General features: G+C 36.8%; 2 long non-coding RNA genes across 2 annotated transcripts; both read right to left on the bottom strand.

Moving 5' to 3' along the window:
* Positions 1–246: 246 nt before the first annotated feature.
* LOC118703547 lies at positions 247–20,590 on the bottom strand. Its single transcript, XR_004983068.2, has 3 exons — positions 20,093–20,590; positions 1,482–1,572; positions 247–517 (listed from the first exon to the last, which is right to left on the bottom strand). It is a non-coding gene; the product is annotated as an uncharacterized LOC118703547 (long non-coding RNA).
* Positions 14,764–16,615, bottom strand: LOC118703548. The gene is made up of 2 exons (XR_004983069.2): positions 16,229–16,615; positions 14,764–15,540 (listed from the first exon to the last, which is right to left on the bottom strand). It is a non-coding gene; the product is annotated as an uncharacterized LOC118703548 (long non-coding RNA).
* Positions 20,591–20,836: the final 246 nt, after the last annotated feature.

Genomic DNA, 20,836 nt, shown 5'->3' with positions numbered 1-20,836 from the left:
CTCCCTTCCAAGTAGGGGTGGCAAGATGATTTTATTTTGGCTATGACACAAACTTGGATGATGGCTTTGATTGCTGAAAGAGTCATTTGCTTTCCTCATAAAAGTGACAAGTAACCAAATGGCAAATTGTTTGTACTTCTATTGATGGAGGAATATACTAGTGGAATTCCTCCATAGTTTGTGAGAATGTGGTTCTTAGGGCATTGCTGAAATAAGAATTTTCAGAAGCTACCAATATGATGATGTGAGGTGGTAGAAGGTTTTATTGGCATGGAGTTACATTCCTCAGTTTCCAATGACCCATTTCTCCCAAGCTAGTCCTAAAAGAGTAGCATCTGGGAGTTCAACAGAATGAAAAGTAAGGCAGTGTCTAGAGCTTCCATTCAATGTTGCAGCTGGGTGTGGTTCAGCATCCACGCTAATTAAAGTCCATTAATCCATGTGTGGAGTCCAACTTGGCCATGATCCATGTGGACACTGGGGAGCTCATTCCCCTGCCACAGGAGAGCCATGAACCCTGGAAATGAGAGGGAGAAAAGAGACAGAAAGAACTCACTTCTTTGTTTGGAAGTTAAAATTTTAGGTTTTGCCACTTGCAGTGCCCACGCCCATCCTGGCCACTAATTTGTTCCCAGGTATGACTGGCAGACAGGTAGGCGCCTTTTCACTTCACTCATATCTTACTGGGCATGCATCTAAACTGCCTTTGTCTCATCCCTTCCCCAATGGCTCAGCAGGGAAGAGACTTGGAAAGTGTCAAACGCAGTTTTTTGGCAAAGCTGTATAAATGGCATGACTATATTACTTGGTCTCTCCTTTCAATCCTTCCTGTTAAATAATAACCAGGTTATTACAATCGCACCACGTTTCTCTCCTATTGTTTCTGTCTTGAACATAGACTTGTTTTTGTTTTTGATCCCTGGAAATATGTCAGATATCTCATAAGAGATTAAGGCCATTTAGTATGAAAGATAAGAAGACCCTATATCTTTGGTGATTTCTAGATTTCTTACTGGGTAAACAATATATGTTCCTATGTTGTAAGCCACTGTTAATCAGAAGTCCTGCTTCTCACAGCTGGAAACATTTCTGATATAGAGATCCTATATCATCCTCCACCAGACCTTAGATATTAATTCTGTATTTTTACATGAATTACTGAATGCATGTACACATGCTAAGAGTCTGTGGCCCTTTATAACAATGTGATTTGGCTATAATTCACTATTACAGATAAAATCACAGAAAAGATGAAGGCTATTGTTCCTGCTGTTAGGTCTGTACAGCATTCATGGTTCTCTGAAGTGTTTATTTAAATTGTCCTTCTTTGAACCTAAAGTTGAAAGGGTATCTGAGAGAGATTCTGTCATCTACTTCCCTCATTTTTATAGAGCAGAGATGTCATGTGACCTCCTGAAGACCTATAGGCCAAAGGTGAGCGAGAATCAGACAGTGACGGGCTAGCACAAGAGTTAACTTACTTTGAAGAGTGTGGGGTTAGGAGGAACTAGTCTCAGTAGGGATTAATGTTGTTTCTAGCTGACTAAAAGCAGATCACTCAGTTGGCATCGTCTGCAACAACACAGTAGATATTTATTAGCAGACCAGTGATAGGTTCCACAGTGTCTACGGACCTTTGTACAAAGCTCTGATAAAACCAGAGAAGCCAACAAAATTACTGCATTCCTCACATACTTGAGGGTTGGTCCTTCTACCTTGTGAAAACCCATTTGAAAGAAAATACATAGCATTGATAAAGTTCCTTCTTTATATAAAGCATAGTTTTCTTATTTTAACATAAAGGATGTTTGAGAGATGCAACAACATAAGTGCTTTGGGCAGCTAAAAAAAATAAATAAATAAAAATAAAAATAAATTAAAAAAAACTACAACAGAATTATTAAGAAAATGTCAAAGATAATATCAGAATATACTGTGGCCTTGCCACATATACCAGTGGTTTTCAAACAGATTTTAAAATCACTTAAGGGTTTTAAAAATATCAATGTTCATGAACAAACTCCAAAATTGAATCAGAATATCTTGGATGGTACTTTGCCTGTAATATTTGTTTGTTTGTTTATTTGTTTATTATTAAAGCACCTCCTGGGTTTCTAATATGCTGACAGGTTTGGGAACCACTTACATAAACCAAAGGCAAGTTTATACATTAAAAAATGCTGCATCCTATCCAGAAAAGAAAAAAAAAATTTCTTTCATTTACCTTACTTTATCTCCTAACTAAAAATGGGCTTCCTTTATGTCAAATTTCATGAGTTGTTACTTTCAATCCATGTCTAGAAGTTCAAGATGAAGGAGACACAATTGTTATTTGACTCAAGACAAGGAAATTATTACAAACATAAGTATTCCAATGGAGGCCATATCACCAGATGCATGAAGAAAATTTTTTTCTGCTCATAGTCTTGGACTCCAATATGACATGTAGCCCTTCAAATGGACCTGGTTCAAAGGTGATGGCATATTATAAAGCTGGACTTGACCTTCTTTTGAAAATGGTTCCAAACTCAGATTATTTAAGGAGTTATTGGGTGTGTTTCATGACATCCTCAAACAGTACCCCAAAGAACACGGAGGCATCAAATAATGCCCTAACCTGGGTTGCCTCCAACTGGGGGAAGAGGCCAAACCTTTGAGTCAAAGGAATAAATCAGCATCACAGCATGCTGCGATCATCACCAAAGAGTCAGAACACTCTCAAGTGATGAGAGAACTAGAGGTAGCCTGAGTAAATTTGGTGGCAATAAAATGGGGGGAAGCTTAGGAACTATTTCATATCTTTTATATGTCTTCATTCCTCCTTGGAAGCATGACTCATAATTAAGAGAATTCTTTTAGCATCTCTTAAATTCTGAATAAATCCTTTGGAAGTGTAGGGAATCTAAAGATCATTCAAAAATATTTTGTGACCCTAAATAGCTCACCTTCTAGGAAAGAAATGAGAGAGTAATGATCACTAAATTATTTGTCTGATTAAAGCTCAGCTATAGAAGTGAAACAAGAGGTTTCCAGATATCAGCCCCAGTGGAATGAGGAGGCATCGACCATAAAATATATGTCTTGAATTGCCCTAATCATTTTTGAGATGTCATTTGCCCTTCAGTGATTCCAGTCAATATTACATAGTACAAGTTCCTATACCAAAAGCCAACGATGGGGCAAAACTTTGCCTATATTGTGTGAGTTCTCTTAACAAAATAGTGATCAGTGTGATTTAAAAAAAGGAAAAAATGCTATGTTTAAGTTCATTTTTGGAGGCTAGAATTTGATCACATGCCTTGAATTGATTTTCACTGCTATCATCATCATTTGGGAAGAGCTTTCTGCCATGGTTGTTCAAGTTGGAAAATCTATTTCCTATTCAGTTCTAGCAAAGCATGAATAACTTATTGAGGACCAAAAACACCAAAACAAAGGTAAACATTATTGGTATATTTAAAAGAGGAGGAGTAGTCTTATGACAAGAACGGAAGAGGGAGTAAAATTTTATAAAACTATCTAGGAGATGCTAGCAAAGTATTCTAGTAGTGGAGATATCATTAATGAAGAAGGTCTGTTTAGCACAGGTGTCGGCAACCTACAGCTCCAGAGCCGCATGCGGCTCTTTTCAAGCTTTACCGCGACTCCGACAACTTGCAAGCCTGTGTAAAAATGAAGGTAACGTCTTACAGCCCTGATGTGCTGACACTGTGCACTGAGGTTCAGGAGCAAAAATCCCATTAACCAGGTAAATTAAATATTTTAATTAGCTATTAATTTGCAAAAATATGTTTTACATTGTTAAGTGAAAAAGTCCTTTTTTTCTTCAGATTGACAGCTAACTGCACGATCCGGTATATAGCATTAAGGTAAGAAACAATATATACAGTGTTATATTTGTTTTAAATGTCGCAATGGTTTCGCAGCTCCCAGGTTTTTTTTTCCTTCGGAAACGGGTCCAAGTGGCTCTTTATGTCTTAAAGGTTGCAGACCCCTGGTTTAGCAGCTGTGAATGAATGACTATTATTGAAACTTAGAAAATAAGAGCCTAACTTTTTAAAAAATGCTAAGAAAATTCCCTTTAGAAAGATTACGAGGGTGTAAAGTCTTATTATAACACCATATTTATGGGAAGCATGAGGGAAGCCATGACCTGGAGGGCCAAGAAATGGTTAAAAGACTCTGATAACTTATCACACTAGCAAACACTTGTCAAAAAATTATCAAATCCATGCTTGGCAACAGTACAGAAGAAGAAGTAATTACCTCTTAAGCTATTGGCAGAAGTTTGCCAGCATCTATCAGAATGTTAACATTATACCTTTGACCAGAAACTCCATTTCAGAGAATGCATCCTAAGTAAGCAATCAGCAAATGTGTAAAGATATTTGCAGAAATATATCCATTCTGATTTCTCTTACATCTGATATTAAAAATTAGAAATACCTCAATGTTCATCAGGAGGAAATTAGATACATAGATTACAGGAGGGCCAACAGAATCCCAGGTGCCCATTAAAAAGCATAATGAAATTCTTGAGCTATTTTGTACATGAAAATATATAAATAACATTTTTATAGTCAAGTCAAAGTGCTGATAAGGCATAGTATGAATGATAAAATTCCATTTTTATTTTTAAAATGTATATACATAGAAAAATCTCTAAGAGTATGAATATAAATGTTAAAGGATACACAATAAAGGATTAGCAATAATTGTCATTGGGCAGGACATTTTGTCTTGAGATATTTTATGTCCTTCATTATACATCTTTATATTGATTCTTCATATTTCTATAATTTCTGAAATTTTATAAAGATATAACCTTTATTATTAAAAAATTTAAAAATGACTAATGTTTTTTCTTTTTTTTAACACTTAAGTTAACAGACCTTAGAGGTTTGTGGTTATCAAAGGTCAGGAACAAGAAGAGGTTAGGGATCCTGAGTGCCACATCAGTTAGGAATCATTGTTATGACCATCATAGGAAAACTAAAGCTGCCTTCCTTGGCCAGGGGTCACACACATTTGGAGGAGAAAGCTAACTATCAATATATAATTACTTTCCAAGAGTGAGGTGTTCAGATCCTTTAGTAATCACCTGGGTTCACATGAATTGTGCCTTATTCTACTTGACCTGTCTGTAACTTTAATAATGTTAATCATACCCACCTTTCCAGAAATCTCTTCCTCCTTAACTTTCAATTTATCACTCTCTCCTGCATGGTTAAAAGGTTCTGTGAGTTTCTTTTTAAATACTGCCAATTCATTTCTTGTTCTCATCCTGTGAAAATGCATATTCCCTAGAGTTCTTTCATAAAGCTTCTTGTTTTGTTTGTTTATACTGTTCCTGAAAAATCTACTGTGTACTCAATCTCACTCATTCACCCCTCATTAGCTTGTTCACCAACATTATGACCCATATCTAGACTTGGATACACATCTGTCCTGTGGACATTTCCAATTAAATGGCTCAAAGACCTCTTAAAGTCAATATAAACTGAAGTAAACGTATTGCATGTGTGTGCACGCACACACACACACACACACACACACACACACTTCAACCACACATTATTTTTTTTGTATTTTCTTTTTGATAAATGCTACTGTTGGCAACCTCTCCCAACACCAGAGCCTGAAAAGTCAACCTCAACACTTTCTCCCTCACTATTCCACAAAGTCTTATAAACTCTGCCTCCTAAGCAGCTCACTTATTTACACTCCACTTTCCACTGCCACTGCCACTGCCACTGTTTTGGTTTAGACCAAACACATCAAACTCAAAGGTTAATACAGGCCAAATAAACAAGGTTTAAGTTTATGTGGGCTGCAAAAAAACAAAAGCTTCAATTTTCATAGAAACATAGTATATTTTGATAGAGACATGCAGAATACAAAGAGCTGAAATAAATGAGCAATAGTTAACATAAAATAATAGAACATTTTAATAAAATTAGTACTTTTTTAACATTAACTTACCAGACACTGAATAACTGCACAAATTAATAAGCATAACGCAAATAAACCTATTTTTCTTGTTCTCCGAAAGTGAAATATCTCTTGTTGCACACACCAAACAAGTCAGAACAAGACTAATGATGTGGCAATTGGCTGCTAAAATATTCACTACTAGTATTAGTGAAGAGAAACGGTATGCCTGTGTGAAGGCATGTAAGGGAAATTAATGCAACATGATTATAATAATCAGTCATCAGCGAACGTTGTAGTTCATTATTAATAATTATGTATAACAGGATATTGTAAAAATTGTTATGAAATTTTTATTAAGAGGTTTCTTACATGCTGTTATATTGACTAGGCCACAAAAATATTTTTTGTGGGCTGCATGTGGCCCACAGGCCACGAGTTTGACATGCTTGGTTTAGACCCTCTTTACATTTCTTTAGATTATTTTATTAATAATAATCCTTAAATGGCCCCTGAGTCTTAAACAAATCTTACATCAAGCTTTCTCCTGATGTGCATATATAATCATGGCATTCCCCTATTAAATTCTTCATGGATCACCATTGCCTTCAAATTCTCCACCATCTTTTCTTACCATTTCAGACTCAAATATTTTGTACCTCACATATCCTGCACCTCTAAATTCCCCTTAAAGTATAAACTTTCTTATGCTTCCAAAAAAAATTTTTATTCCCTCTACTTTCAAGATTCAATTTGTCAAAGACCCACTCCAGAGCCACTGGAAAGTTAACTAGGAGTGCCCTAGTCAGGAGACAATACCAAATCAAGAGAGTTATTATTTGGGGAACTTGAGATCACATAATCAGGGAGAGAATCAGAGTCATTTTCTTTTTCTTTTTTTTCTTTTCTTTTTTTAATATATATTTTATTGACTTTACAAAGAGAGGAATTGAAAGGGACAGAGAGTTAGAAACATCGATGAGAGAAAATCATCGATCAGCTGCCTCTTGCACACCCCCCACCGGGGATGTGCCCGCAACCAAGGTACATGCCCTTGACTGGAATCGAACCCAGGACCCTTCAGTCCATAGGCCGACGCTCTATCCACTGAGCCAAACCGGTACTGGCATCAGAGTCATTTTCAAGAACAACCAATATTGGTTAAGTAATGGAATTTTGTGGCAAAAAAATAATAATAAATAAATAAATAAATAAATAAATAAAAATCCCTTAGAGAAAAGAAGAAGAAAAAAGGAAAGGACAAAAACAGGAGAGGTTAATGTGTGCTCATGTTAATTTTTAAAAAGGTTAGAGAGAGAGAGAGAGAGAGAGAGAGAGAGAGAGAGAGAGAGAGAAGGACCTTGGCTAGTAGTGCAGATTAAGGCAATAAATTTACAGTTGGTGTTGGCAAGCCACTTTAATTTAGAAACTGGGAAATGAAGGAAAGACAGTATAATTGTTACCATTCCCCCAGTAATCGAGTCCACCAGTCTCTTTTGCCATTGTTGTTTGAATCAAATATGGAGACATGTGACCCAAACTAGACCCTAATTCTCTCTTTGAGGAATTTATAAAGTGGAACAGGGACAACCAGAGAAAAAGGACAGTGTGAGATGAGTTATATCAAGACAATGGTCTATTGATAGCTATTTCTGACCTCCCCAGAATAGCCATGGTTTCCTCCTTCTAGGAGGTTTGATTTGGACAACCCACAGTCTGTCACTAAATTTCCTTTTGTACTGGAGCGCGGGAAGCCACCACTTGCCAATACCATCAGTGCACCAAAGAACCAGAAGGTCAATGGACCTTGGACATTAGCAGGGCTAACACTAAGCACCTCATCTGTGGAGGTGGTAGCTCAAGGCAATTCCCTAACCCAGTGGTCAACAGAGCCAAATATCAACAGTACAAGGATTGAAATTTCTTTTTTTTTTTTAATATATTTTATTGATTTTGTACAGAGAGGAAGGGAGAGAGATACAGAGTTAGAAACATCCATGAGAGAGAGTCATCGATCAGCTGCCTTTTGCACACCCCCTACTGGGGATATGCCTGCAACCAAGGTACATGCCCTTGACCGGAATCGAACCCGGGACCCCTCAGTCCCCAAGCCGATGCTCTATCCACTGAGCCAAACCGGTCTCGGCTGAAATTTCTTTTGAGAGCCAATTTTTTTTAAAATCTTAAACTATATAGGTAGATACATTGTTATTAACTTAATTAAGGTACTCCTAAGCTGGCCTTTGCTAAAAACTCAAGGGGCCAAAGAGCTGCATGTGGCTCTCAAGCCAGTTTGCCGACCACTGGCCTAACCTGATAATCCTCTTAACTATTTATCAAACTTTACCTTTGATATGCCTGTATGAATTGCTAAAGGAAACATGTGTATTCAAGTAAATAAATAGCAGACCAGGCCAGAAGTTGGTGTGTCTCTTCAAGAAAGAGGCTCCACTTTGCCCCCAATGCCTTCTAAATTCATATTTCTTGTATAGCATTTTTATCTGTGTGTTAGACCCTTCTTCAGATCCTGAACTCAACCGTGAAAGTCGTGGCACTGAAGTTTCCCAAAAGGTCTTCAGATTATCTGAGAAAAAGAAGGTTGCTTACAATTTAACTTTAAAACAAAATCTGGATGCCAGGTATGCATAGACTTCCAATATTGGTGGAAAGTGCCTGCTGATTTGCATGACAGTATGCCAGCTGCTCTCCTGGTTGATGTTGTGCCTCTAGTTAGCATCATGCAACCTGACTATAGATATTGTGAAAATACTCAACAGAGATAAGCAGACACCAGTGAAGGGGGTGTTTGTTGAGGAAAAGCACAATGGTACGTCTTAGGTAAAGCTATAATACAGCATGAGAGGATCCCTCTGGAATAAATGATTCCTACACACCCCTCCATGTGGACTTAATGGATAGGTCAACAACTAAAAGTATGCTTTCCAGTAGATAGATAATTAAAATCTTGGAAGAAATGAGCCAAGATTATCCTGGTGAAGATGTAGCCACACAATCATAACAAAGCAAAATAATTTTAGGAAAGTCATTGCTCAAATTGCCCTATGTAATACAGGCAAAGAGGGAAGCAAGAATTGAGATAAATTAAGGTTATAACTAAGGGAGATGAACTCTGACACATCCAAAGACTTAGGCAAAAACAGGAAAGCAAGTGATAGGGACAGTAGTAAGCAGTGTAAGACACTGAAATTTTTTCAGGATGAATATGTAGGTGCTGAAAGAATCTATTTGGGAACACTTTATTATACAATATATCCCTCAAACCCCATGTTCATTATTTTATGGCAGCATTTACCCTACTGAGATCATTGACTATCTTGCAGATGTTCCCCACAAACTCAATTCATAAAGGAGTGGGACTGCAAGTTTACCTCTGGGTGCTCAGCATTTAATAGAGTATCCAGCACAGGGGAGACCATGAATTGTTGCTGAAAGCACATTGAATGAATTAAGACATTAGCATATATTTGGAGTACAAAAGAAGCATTTTAATCTAACTTAGATAACTATGGAAGAGAATGACAGAAGCAAATATATTGAATTAAAAATATTTAGACATGTGCAAATAAAATGCCTTCATATAACATTCTTTTCCAAATTGTAAATAATGGCCTATTCTTTAGAGAAAGTTGGAAACATTAAACTGATGCTGAAGATAGGAGGGAGAAAAGCAAATTCATCTTGCTTGCAGCAAATTAAAGGATGCATTTTCTTCTTTTGCCAAATCTCCATATTCGAAGAGAATAATATCTTTGTGCTTTTCCTGCATATTTATGATCATCTGGTGCAGTGTTTGTTCATCTTTCACCTAGCTGGGATCAATCACAATCTGCCTTCACACCAAGTAAAATATTTGCACTGCCTTATTGGACACTGAGAACTGTATGTAAAAACTGCCTGTTCATGGTGTGATCACATCTTAAAATGTCCCTGTATCTATCAAAGAACTATTTATTTTAAAATGTCAACTCCAACTATGAAACTTCAGATTGCAGAATTAAAATAAGTAGAAAATCAGGAATCAGAGTAAATCTAATTGCATTGAGGTTTGTCCATGATCAGAACATGAACTTAATTCCTCAAAAAAAAAACCAAAAAAAAAAACCATTGCCCTGATATACATATATATCAGCATGCTATATGCTCTTTTTTAATTGCAAAGAACAGCAGAGATAGCTACAAAGTAGGGATTCAAAGTTCAATTTTAATTAGCTTATCTAGTATTTATAAAAAGGTAATAAAAAGAAATCTCACCCTAGCCAGTTTGGCTCAGTTGATAGAGCATTGGCTCGTAGACTGAAGGGTCAAGGGCACATGCCTGGGTTGCAGGCTTGATCCTCAGTAAGGGGTGTGCAGGAAGCAGCTGATCAACATTCTCTTATCATTGATGTTTTTACCTTTTGCTCTCTCTCTCTTTTTCGATAACAATATTTTTTTTAAATGTCAAGGAATTGCCATGTATGATAAAGCCATTCCTCTCAATATCTATTAATACAAAAACTTCAGCACTAGGGTGAGTCAAGCAAAGCTTGGAATTGCATTCTACTTGTGAAAAAATCCAAAATAATAAAGTGAGAAGGCTTTCAAGATGCTTCCTTTAAATGTTTTAAGATTTAATATGGCTTTTTTTTCTGGGTAATATTTCTATGTTCAGAAAGGACATGTCCTGCTAAAATTATTATAGAAATAGAGTTAGAAAGTTAAAGACCCCATAGCATAGTAAAAAAGCATGAGCTAGAACTCAATATGAATAACAGCCCCACTATTCTTGACAAGCTATGTACCCACTTGAGCCTCGGTCTACACAACTGTAAGATGAGATAGACAATATCTATCTCACTGAGTTGACAAGAATAGTGAGGAAAATGGGATAAAGTGAAATTCCTGTTACAAGGTAAGTGCTATAGAAATGAATCTATTTGGGAGGCCTACTGATTTTTTTTAATACATGACTATTTGGATACCAAGGGAAAGCTATGTACAAAGGTGGAGAAAATAGACAAATATTGTTCATAAAATCAAAGAGAATTGATATGCTGAAATCTAAATGTCACTTGGGCATGAAAAATCTGTATTGATTTCTGATGGGTTGGCCATAGTGTGGAGTCAGCCATCACCCCACAATCCTTCCAGCTCTTTGATATTCAGAAAATGATCACTTAGCCACTGAACTTACAGTTTGATGGATCTAATAAAACCTTTATTAAATTGTTACCCTTTTATGTTTCATTGTCTCTGTAAAGAGAGGAAAACCCTGATAGAAATCATAGCTAAAATGATTTGGGAAAACATCATTCAGAAAATCTCTATTTTTATATATATTGCTTTTGACAATCTTCACTTGAGATTAAAAATATTTTCAATTTTATATTAGTTATCATCAGCCTCTCTTTATTAGCTGTGATGTGTCTTTAAGGCTTTTATCTAAATTTTACAAACATTTGGAAAATGTACAGTCTGAATAAATAATTTGCTCAAAGCAATCTGCTAAATTCTGCTAATCCCATTACCCATCGTTTTTATCAGGAATTACAGAGAGAGAAAAAAAAGTAAAAGAAAGACATTTTCTCATGTTCCTGCCCAAGTACTAATGGGTTATGAACCCTTTCAGAGGCATAGAGGAGAGAGAGAAATGGTTGCCTTGGTAACAAGGCAGACCAATCAGCTGCATACACACTCTCTCCAGATCATCTAATTTATTCAGTAAATGCAGGCTAGAACAGGTGGCTAACCTAAATGATGCCAAAGAGCTTTAGCACTCAAACATACACACCCTCTACATCTTTTTATGCATAAAGTTTAATTCTTATCCTTCATAAAGGAAGAGTTAACAGGGTGCAATTCCATGTGCAATGTATCATATTTGTAGTCTGAAGAGCTATCATTACTTGTCACTTAAGAATATTTTAACAAAAGAAAGATATGTGAGCCGAGACCGGTTTGGCTCAATGGATAGAGCGTCGGCTTGGGGACTGAAAGGTCCCGGGTTCGATTCCGGTCAAGGGCATGTACCTTGGTTGCGGGCACATCCCCAGTAGGGGGTGTGCAAGAGGCAGCTGGTTGATGACTCTCTCTTTCATCGATGTTTCTAGCTCTCTATCTCTCTCCCTTCCTCTCTGTACAAAATCAATAAAATATATTTAAAAAAAAAAAAAAAAAAAAAAAAAGAAAGATATGTGATTTCAAGACTCCTATTATAAAATTCCATTAGTTGTATTTTAATAAATCAAATATTGCTGCTAGTTGTAATATAAAAAGAGTTTACTCCTACATTTAACTATTGCTTGCAATAATAAAGCATCATAAATATAATTACTGGCCTGGTCAGGTAGCTCAGTAGGTTAGAGTGCCATCTCGAAAGGGATACCCCAAGGTTGCAGGTTCAATCCCAGTCAGGGCACATGCAAAAATCAAACAATGAATGCATAAATGAGCAGAACAACAAATACCTCTCTCTCTCTCTCTCATATAATATTATATATTATATATTATATGAGAGAGAGAGATAATCTCATAATATTATAATATTATATGAGAGAATTTCATATAATATTATATATATTATATGAGAGAGAATCTCATATAATATTATATATTATATATTATATGAGAGAGAGAATCTCATAAAATATTATATATTATATGAGAGAGAGAGAGAATCTCATATAACATTATATATTATGAGAGAGAGAGAGAGAGAGAGAGAGAGAGAGAGAGAGAGAGAGAGAGAGAGGTAATATGCAAATTGTCTGGGACACCATAAGGTCACGACCACTCAGCAGGATGCTGCATGCACAGGTGGGTTGGAGGGGACTGTGTGCAAGGTGAGGCAAGCCACTGATGGCACAGGCCCGGAGACATGGGGCCTGCCAGCCACAACCATGGCAGCTTGAGCAGGCCCAGAGCGCACACTGGGGGGCCTGCCAGCTGTGGTGTGCTAGCAGTCCTGCCTCTGCTCATTGGCTAAGCTTCCCAGTACACCACCCTTAGCGTTCCTGGTAACTTGCATAATAAGAATTTAAGAAGGCCCTAACTGGTGTAGCTCAGTGGATAGAGCATTGGCTTGCAGTCTGAAAGGTCCCAGGTTCGATTCCGGTCAAAGGGCATGTACCTTGGTTGCGGGCACATTCCCAGTAGGAGGTGTGCAGGAGGCAGCTGATCAATGTTTCTTTCTCATCTATGTTTCTAACTCTCTGTCCTTCTTCTTTCCTCTCTGTAAAAAAAAAAAAAAAAGAATCCAAGAAGGTAATCTAGGGTTTTCCATCTCACTCCTGAAGGAAGAAATGAAGGTCCGCTGCTGGAAGAGCTAAGAAATGTCATATCTGCCCTAGTTCCTTTGGCTCAGGGGATAGAACCTTGGCCTCTGGACGGCAGGGTCCAGGTTCGATTCTGATCAAGGACACGTACCTAGGCTGCAGTCTCCTTCCTGGCCAGGGCCCAGGTCAGGGCTCATGAACGAGGCAACCAATTGAGGTGTCTCCCACAGTGATGTTTCTCTCTGTCTTTCCCTATCTCTTCCACGCTCTCTAAAAATCAATGGAAAAAATATCCTCAGGTGAGGGAAAAAAAATAAGAAAGAAATGGTATATCCTATGAAAGAGACATCTTAAAAATGCCTAAAGAAAGTTGTCATTTTTTGTGGTAAAGGGACTGGAGTTCATGTTGATGAAAATACCTTGGTGGCTACAACAGCCAGCTGGTAATGGCAACAGCAGTGAGGTGATGGGAGTGGTGCTTTTCCTTGATTAGCCTGGTCACCTCCCACGAAAGACATCCCCAGAGGCCTCTGTACTGGGGGGCGGACTGGGCTGAAAGATCACCCCCCACACACACCAGGGCACGGATTTCATGCACCTGGCCTCTAGTCAATAAATATTTTTTAAAAAGAAAAAAGCAATTTCAATTCCTTAAGCCCTCTGAAAGCACTTGAGTATTTGTAAATAATTCTGGATTGTAAAGGGGAAATAAGAGAGAATCATAGTAAGCTAGTTAAAGCCCTATTTATTATAGCATTGAATAGTCCAATTTGTTAAATCTGAAGTTACAAAAAAAAAATCTGGAAAACTAATAGTAAAGCATAAATTTTTTCATATTATAAAAGGACTTCTATGGTCTGTGCCAACCTCAACTCCAAACACTTCCAAATATATCCTGAGCATCAATCAACAGAACATCCATGAAATCTGTCCTGCACATATATGCACTTTGCATTTGCTATTGTCTGTGTCTTAACTGTCTTCTCAATGTATATCTATCCCTCAAGGCTAAAATCAGTTTTCCTCTCCAAAGCCTTCTCACCTCCCCAGGAAGAATTACAAACATCACAATGTGCTCCTTCTGCAAGTAATTGCATTGTTTGTTTTTATTTATTTTTTTAAATATTTCTATTGATTTTTACAAAGAGGAAAAGAGAGGGATAGAGAGTTAGAAACATTGATGAGAGAGAATCATCGATCAGCTGCCTCTTGCACACCTCCCACTGGGGATGTGCCCTTGATTGGAATCGAACTTGGGACCCTTCAGTCCGCAGGCCGATGCTCTACCAGGGGTCCTCAAACTTTTTAAAGTGGGGGCCAGATCACGGTCCCTCAGAGAGCTGGAGAGCCGGACTATATGAACTACTAATTCCTACCGTAACACCTCGGCTGCGCTCACTGCCCAAAAAACCTGGCGGGCCAGATCAGACTCCTCTGCAGGCCACATGTGGCCCGCGGGCTGTAGTTTGAAGACGCCTGCATCCACTGAGTAAAACTGGTTTAGGCTGCATTGTTTGTTTTCATATCTACCTTCTTCATCAGATTAAGTCCCCAGACCTTAAAAGCAAAGATAATGTTTTGTTCACTCCCCATCTTCAGGTAATACCTGACTTATAGTGTGACATAATAAATATTTGATAATAAGATGAATTAATGGTCAAATGAGTGAGTATTTGAGTGAATGAAATTGTGCTTTTTTGACACAAAATCTGCACAAACCTACTATATGACAAAACATTTTTTAAATTAAAGTAAAAAATCTCACTAACTTAGATAAAATCCAATGAAGTATGCTTGTATGAGTAAAGAATCTGTGTATTTTGAAAACTTTTCTGCAAATGAAGTCTTAAATGCAGCTTTTCTTTAAAACCTGAATGTCACTCCATCATACAGACTGCTATTCCTACTCATTCCCTTCTCAAAGCATTTCTACCAAAAACCACAGGCTTCTAAAAGCAGAGCTTGACAATATGGACCAGTTATTATACATTCAATTTTGCCTTCCTACTTCCCAGTACATGGTATTCACATAAGCAAGTGTTTGTTGAAAAATGACCTTTAAAATAAGAGACAACATTAGCTGGGAAGTTCAGGTCTCTGCATGTCTCTATTGATCTGCTTCTGAAGTCTTTCAATGGTTTCCAAAGGTGACCCTGGCTGCCTCAGGATGTTTCCGTGGCAACAGGAATGACTGCTTCCAGCATGTAGAGAAAAGGCATTTCTATTTGTTTATACTCCAGTACCATCCAAAGATGCTATGTTCCAACCAAGAAGGCAAAGAGCCCTCATTTTTAAGTAGCAGATCATCTCTCCAGTTCATGGGCTGCCCATTATTCTGAAAAACAAGAGGTGAGGATCATTATCTGGCAAGTTTCCTTATCTCATGAAAAGGATGAAACCTCTATAAAACCTCTATATTGATGCATTTTTTTTCTTCCCTAATTGTCCCACATGCTTGTCTATGCACTCAAACACATAAACACACACACACACTCACACACACACACACACACACACACACATAGGCATACATACACACAAATACATACACATTGTCACATCATCATTTCTCTTTTTCCATTTTTGTATTAAAGCTTTTTGCTTACTATCAATTTCCTCCTTTTTGTATGGTATCAATTTTATTTATTTTCTATTTCCAGCTATGGCTTCTTTGTACATCTCATTTTCCAACATCAACCAAATTACAAATTGTAGTTAAAAATGGCTAAAAAAGACTTAGTTGGAGCAACTAGCATTTGATCAATATTTTAAGTACTTATTATTGCAATATTAGATAGAAAAATAAAATAATCCTTGACATTAATGTTGTTTATGATCAATTCACCTTTAATTCTCATTTGCTTATATTTTATTTTAAATCGTATGGCAACATTTTATTTGTCATGCTTTATGTCTTCCTAAAACAATTTGAGGACATTTCTATTGCTTCAATGAAACCTCTTTGTGCCAATTTCGTGCAGTTGTGCAGTCATGTCATAAAGTGATATTGGTGTCAAACAAACCTCCAGAGTAGTGAATTTATTTTGTCTGGATTTATTCCTGCAAAGAAGAATATTAATGAGGCTATATATCATTTTGCTGGAGGGAATTATTCTTAAAGGATGCTTTTATATATAATTTTTCTACTAATTTCAGTAGGTAAATAACTAAAGAAAATAGATTTTTAGAGTGTATTATCCAAAGACTCAAACTTATAGCCTAGTTTTTCTAATGTAGAATGTATAGAATCCTATGATGAACAGTAAAAGTACAATGGCTTCTTTCATAACCAAACTATCTATAGAATACAATTTTTTAAATATCATTCAATATATAGTCTGACAGCTGGCTAGGGTAGATCAGTGATTGAGCATCAACCCGTGAACCAGGAGGTCACAGTTGGATTCCCTGTTAGGCCACATGCCCAGGTTTTAGGCTTGACCCCAAGTAGGGGGCATACAAGAGGCAACCAATCAATGATTCTCTCTCATCATTAATGTTTCTATCTCTCCCTTTCCCTTCCTCTCTGAAATCAATAAAAATGTACATACTTTAAAAATATATAGTGTTACAATCCATAGTCTTAAACTACGTTTATTCTAATAAATTCAGAAGTATAAATCTGCAATGGACCTTAGAAAGAATATCATCCTTCATTTTATACATGAGAAAATGAATACACACACACACACAAAAAAAAAAAAAACGGTAAGAAATATGCCCCTGCAAATTGAATTCAAGCCATGGATGAGTATCAGAAAGTCTTTTCATTTTTATTTGTTTACCATATAAAATATCCACCATAAAATTATTAAAGACAAGAATTGCATTTTGCTCTTTATTGTTAAGTGTTTTATTTCATAACAAAATGCTCAAGTTTTAATAATCTCTAATAAATTATTTATGCGTGCAACCTTGGTTAGGAATTCTCCAAGCTAAAAGTAACAGAAAACACCACTTAGTGTGACTTAATAAATATTGATTTATTTTTCTGACAATAAGGCAGCTGGCATTAGTTCAGTGGTTTTAGCATGTTAGGGTTGGCATTTCTGAAATTCTCCTGGGATTTCCTCCTATCTACCTCATAGTCACAAAATGGCTGCAGTAGCTTTCAGCATTCCAGTCTGACTTCCAGAAAGGAGGAGGAAGGAGCCATGCCACCATGTCTTGCCCTTCTATCAAGTAAATAAAGTCTTTCATAAAGTTCTTAGCAAGTTTATATCCATGTCTCAGTGTCCAGGACTAAAGATAATGGGTGCTCTCATTACAAAAGAGACTGGAAACATGAGAACTTAGGGGTTTTTTAACTGTCATAATAGAGATGACAATGGAGAAACGTATTTGAAATACCTGAGGGTGAGCTAAAAAGAATAGATCCTTATTTTTAGATAGACAGATAATAGCTAGATAGTAGATGATAGACAGATAGATGATGATGAATGATGATAGATAGATGATAGAGATAGATAGATGATAGATAGATAGATATAGATATAGATAGATAGATAGATAGATAGATAGATAGATAGATGATAGATAGAATATAAAATGAAATCAAGAAAAAAACAAAGATGTCAAAACAGAAAAAATGTATTCTACTACAATCTTAAAACAGAAAAATGAGGTATTCAAAATAAGAAACAGAGAAGCATGAAGCTGCACTTAAATGTTTTCTAAATGCCTTCCATGGTGGGATCCCAGAAGCATGCTCAGTGCACCAGTTTTACTACTGACCAAAGCAGCCAGCAGAGAGAGTATGACCATCTCAATGGACTCTCAGAACTTGTGTGTTTTGCCAGTTGGTCGGTCAAGAGAAAGCTCAGGGAAACTACTGCTAAAAAATCACTTTAAAGCATCTGAAATTTAAAATCATTTTACTGTGTAGTAATTTACTGTTTGCATACTCTTCTTAACACAGGCTTTGAAAGAACAATATTATTCTAATTTGTCATTTGACTTTAAAGTCCTTTCGAAGTATTCTGAAAGTGCTATGAATATTTATAAAAGCTTTTAAAAATTATATATATATATATGTGTGTGTGTGTGTGTGTGTGTGTGTGTGTGTGTGTGTATTTCAGAGAGGGACAGGGAGAAATAGAACATCAATGATGAGAGAGTATAACTAATCAGCTGCCTCCTGCATGCCTCACACTGGTGATCGAGTCCCCAACCTGGGTATGTACCCTAACTGGGAATTGAACCATGACCTCCTGGTTCATAGGTCAATGCTCAAACACTGATCCACTCTGGCCAGGCTGTAAAAGTTCCTGTCCTTTGGTCCAGTAGAAAAATCAAGTGGGCCAGATAAATTGCTATAAACTCAAGTCAATAGGCTTAATTTCTCAGTCACACTTGCCCATTTCTCTTTCTCAAAATAAGCGTGAAGGATTATGCTGCCTCTTCATCTTCGATTCCTGCTAGAATGTAATAAGCTCCATGATAGAGGCTCCATTGTCTCGTTTGCTGCTGTATCTCAAGTATATCCAACAGTGATTGGTACAATTAAGTCATTCAATAAATATTTGTTGCCTAAGTAGGTAAAAATCAATCCTTTGTAGATCAATTACCTAGTAGGCAAATGGTATTGTCTTTTTGGGTGAAATTTAATACATCAACATAAGCTGCTCAGTAATAGAGTTAAACATCAGATCCTTTTTCAGAAAATAGTTCATTGATTTTTTAAAAAAAAAAGTAATTTAGATTATAAATGTCTGAAGAGTGAGGACCACATGTCTATCTTTTTGTCTTCATTGCCATGCCCAGTACCTAGCACATAATGTTTGTAAAATGAATTGCTGGTCAGATTTTGTAATGCGTAATTACTAAAGTTGTAGCAATCAATATTTTGCTTCAAGTCTTAAAATAAAACTATTTTGACACATTTCCAATACACATTGAATCCTTCTACTCCATTCTTAAGAACAGTATTTAACCTCTAAATATTCACCTTGTCAATTAGTTGCTAATGAAAATCTGAGAGGAAATTTACAAGGCCCAAGTCAGAGCAAAACAAACATTTATGCATGCATGCACACATACACAGGTCACATAGCCCTATTTTCTCATATCATTCTGGGCTTGTAAAGCAAATTGTTCTCAAAGAGGAAAATAAAGTAGTCAACCAAGGATTCTAGCGGACTTGTCTTTAAGAACAGAGAAGCAAATCACTCTATGAAGAACATGATTCTATAAAACCGTGTTTATTAATTTATACCTATGCAATTCCTGTAACAAGTGTAAATGAAGATAGTGCATTTTTTTATGGCTAGAAGATTAAAAGCATTGCTTTTTTAAATTAACTGTTTTTTATTGGCACCCAAACCATCCTTAAAGCAGAGCTCCCATGAATGCCATGCTACATACCATTCTACAACAGAGCAGCCGGTGAGGTACATATGTGCATCCTTAACAAATCAAATGTTGCATTATTGAAATACTTTTAAAAGAGGTTTACTTTTTCTATTGTGATATTTTTACAATTACATGCAAGTTTAGCTAGGTGAGCATGATCCCTTGTTAGTATGCTGTGGATATAAATGTACACTTTTAAAGCCTTATAATTCCTGCAACTCTTACTGATTTCAGCAAAACCATAAGAAGTCAGTATTCCTCCCCATAACTGCAAGCACAAATATATTTTTAGTGTCAGCATTTTATTCCATAATGAAAAGGAGCAACAACAACAACAAAAGATCCAAAGCAAAATGTACGAAGACAGAAATAAGTCAGTTGCAAACAAAAGACTGATTGAAGCCCTGTGATTAGGTGCATGCATATTTAAGACTGCTTGTTCCTTTGATGAATGGACACTTCTGTTATAATAAAAATTTATCCATATTGAATTTTAAAAAAGGAAACAGAACGCTGGAGTGTTAATTAAACATTACCTTTTTCTCGTGGTGAGGAAGATGCATCACGGTCATTTCTGTATTTTCTCAGTGCTGATTTAAAACCCCCAGCTGAGAAGGCAGCTGTGCGGAGCAGGGAGCTGGTGAGCGCAGCAGGAGTCCCGTTCCCTGTGCTACCCCCAGAAATCCATGCTTTCTTGCAGTTGTCATGTTGTCATTAGTAATGCCAGAAATATGAAATGCTGTCCTCTTTTCCGCAGCAGTGATAAAAAGATCACAGCGATGTGTCTGTGAAGATTTCCAAAGCCTAAAGCACCCTCTTTTTATTGTTCTTTATTTGATGTCGCTTCCAAAGAGCAAGCACTGGCTACTTTTCAAGGAATCTGAAATTCTGGAGAACTTTCATTAATCATTATGCTAATGGAATCGATAGCAAAACAGACATGAAAGTTGAAGCATATGGGAGAGTGGATGGTAAGGTTGATTTTTCCCCTCCCCATGCAAAAAGAAAAGAAAAGAAAGAAAGGAAGGAAGGAAGGAAGGAAGGAAGGAAGGAAGGAAGGAAGGAAGGAAGGAAGGAAGGAAGGAAGGAAGAAGGAAGGAGGAAGGAAGGAAGGAAGAAGACTTCACTGTTATACAGCAATTTTTTTCTAGGTTGCAGTTATGAAAATCTTACCTTAAACACACACACACACACACACACACACACACACACACACACTATATCTTATGTCCCTGATTAAGATAGCAATATGAAATTAACTGCCACCTAAAATCAAGCTC

This window comes from Pipistrellus kuhlii, unplaced genomic scaffold, assembly GCF_014108245.1.
Source record: "Pipistrellus kuhlii isolate mPipKuh1 unplaced genomic scaffold, mPipKuh1.p scaffold_m20_p_4, whole genome shotgun sequence".
Lineage (NCBI taxonomy): Eukaryota > Metazoa > Chordata > Mammalia > Chiroptera > Vespertilionidae > Pipistrellus > Pipistrellus kuhlii.
Note: the sequence above shows the minus strand (reverse complement) of the source record. Positions and strands in the feature narration are given on the sequence as shown.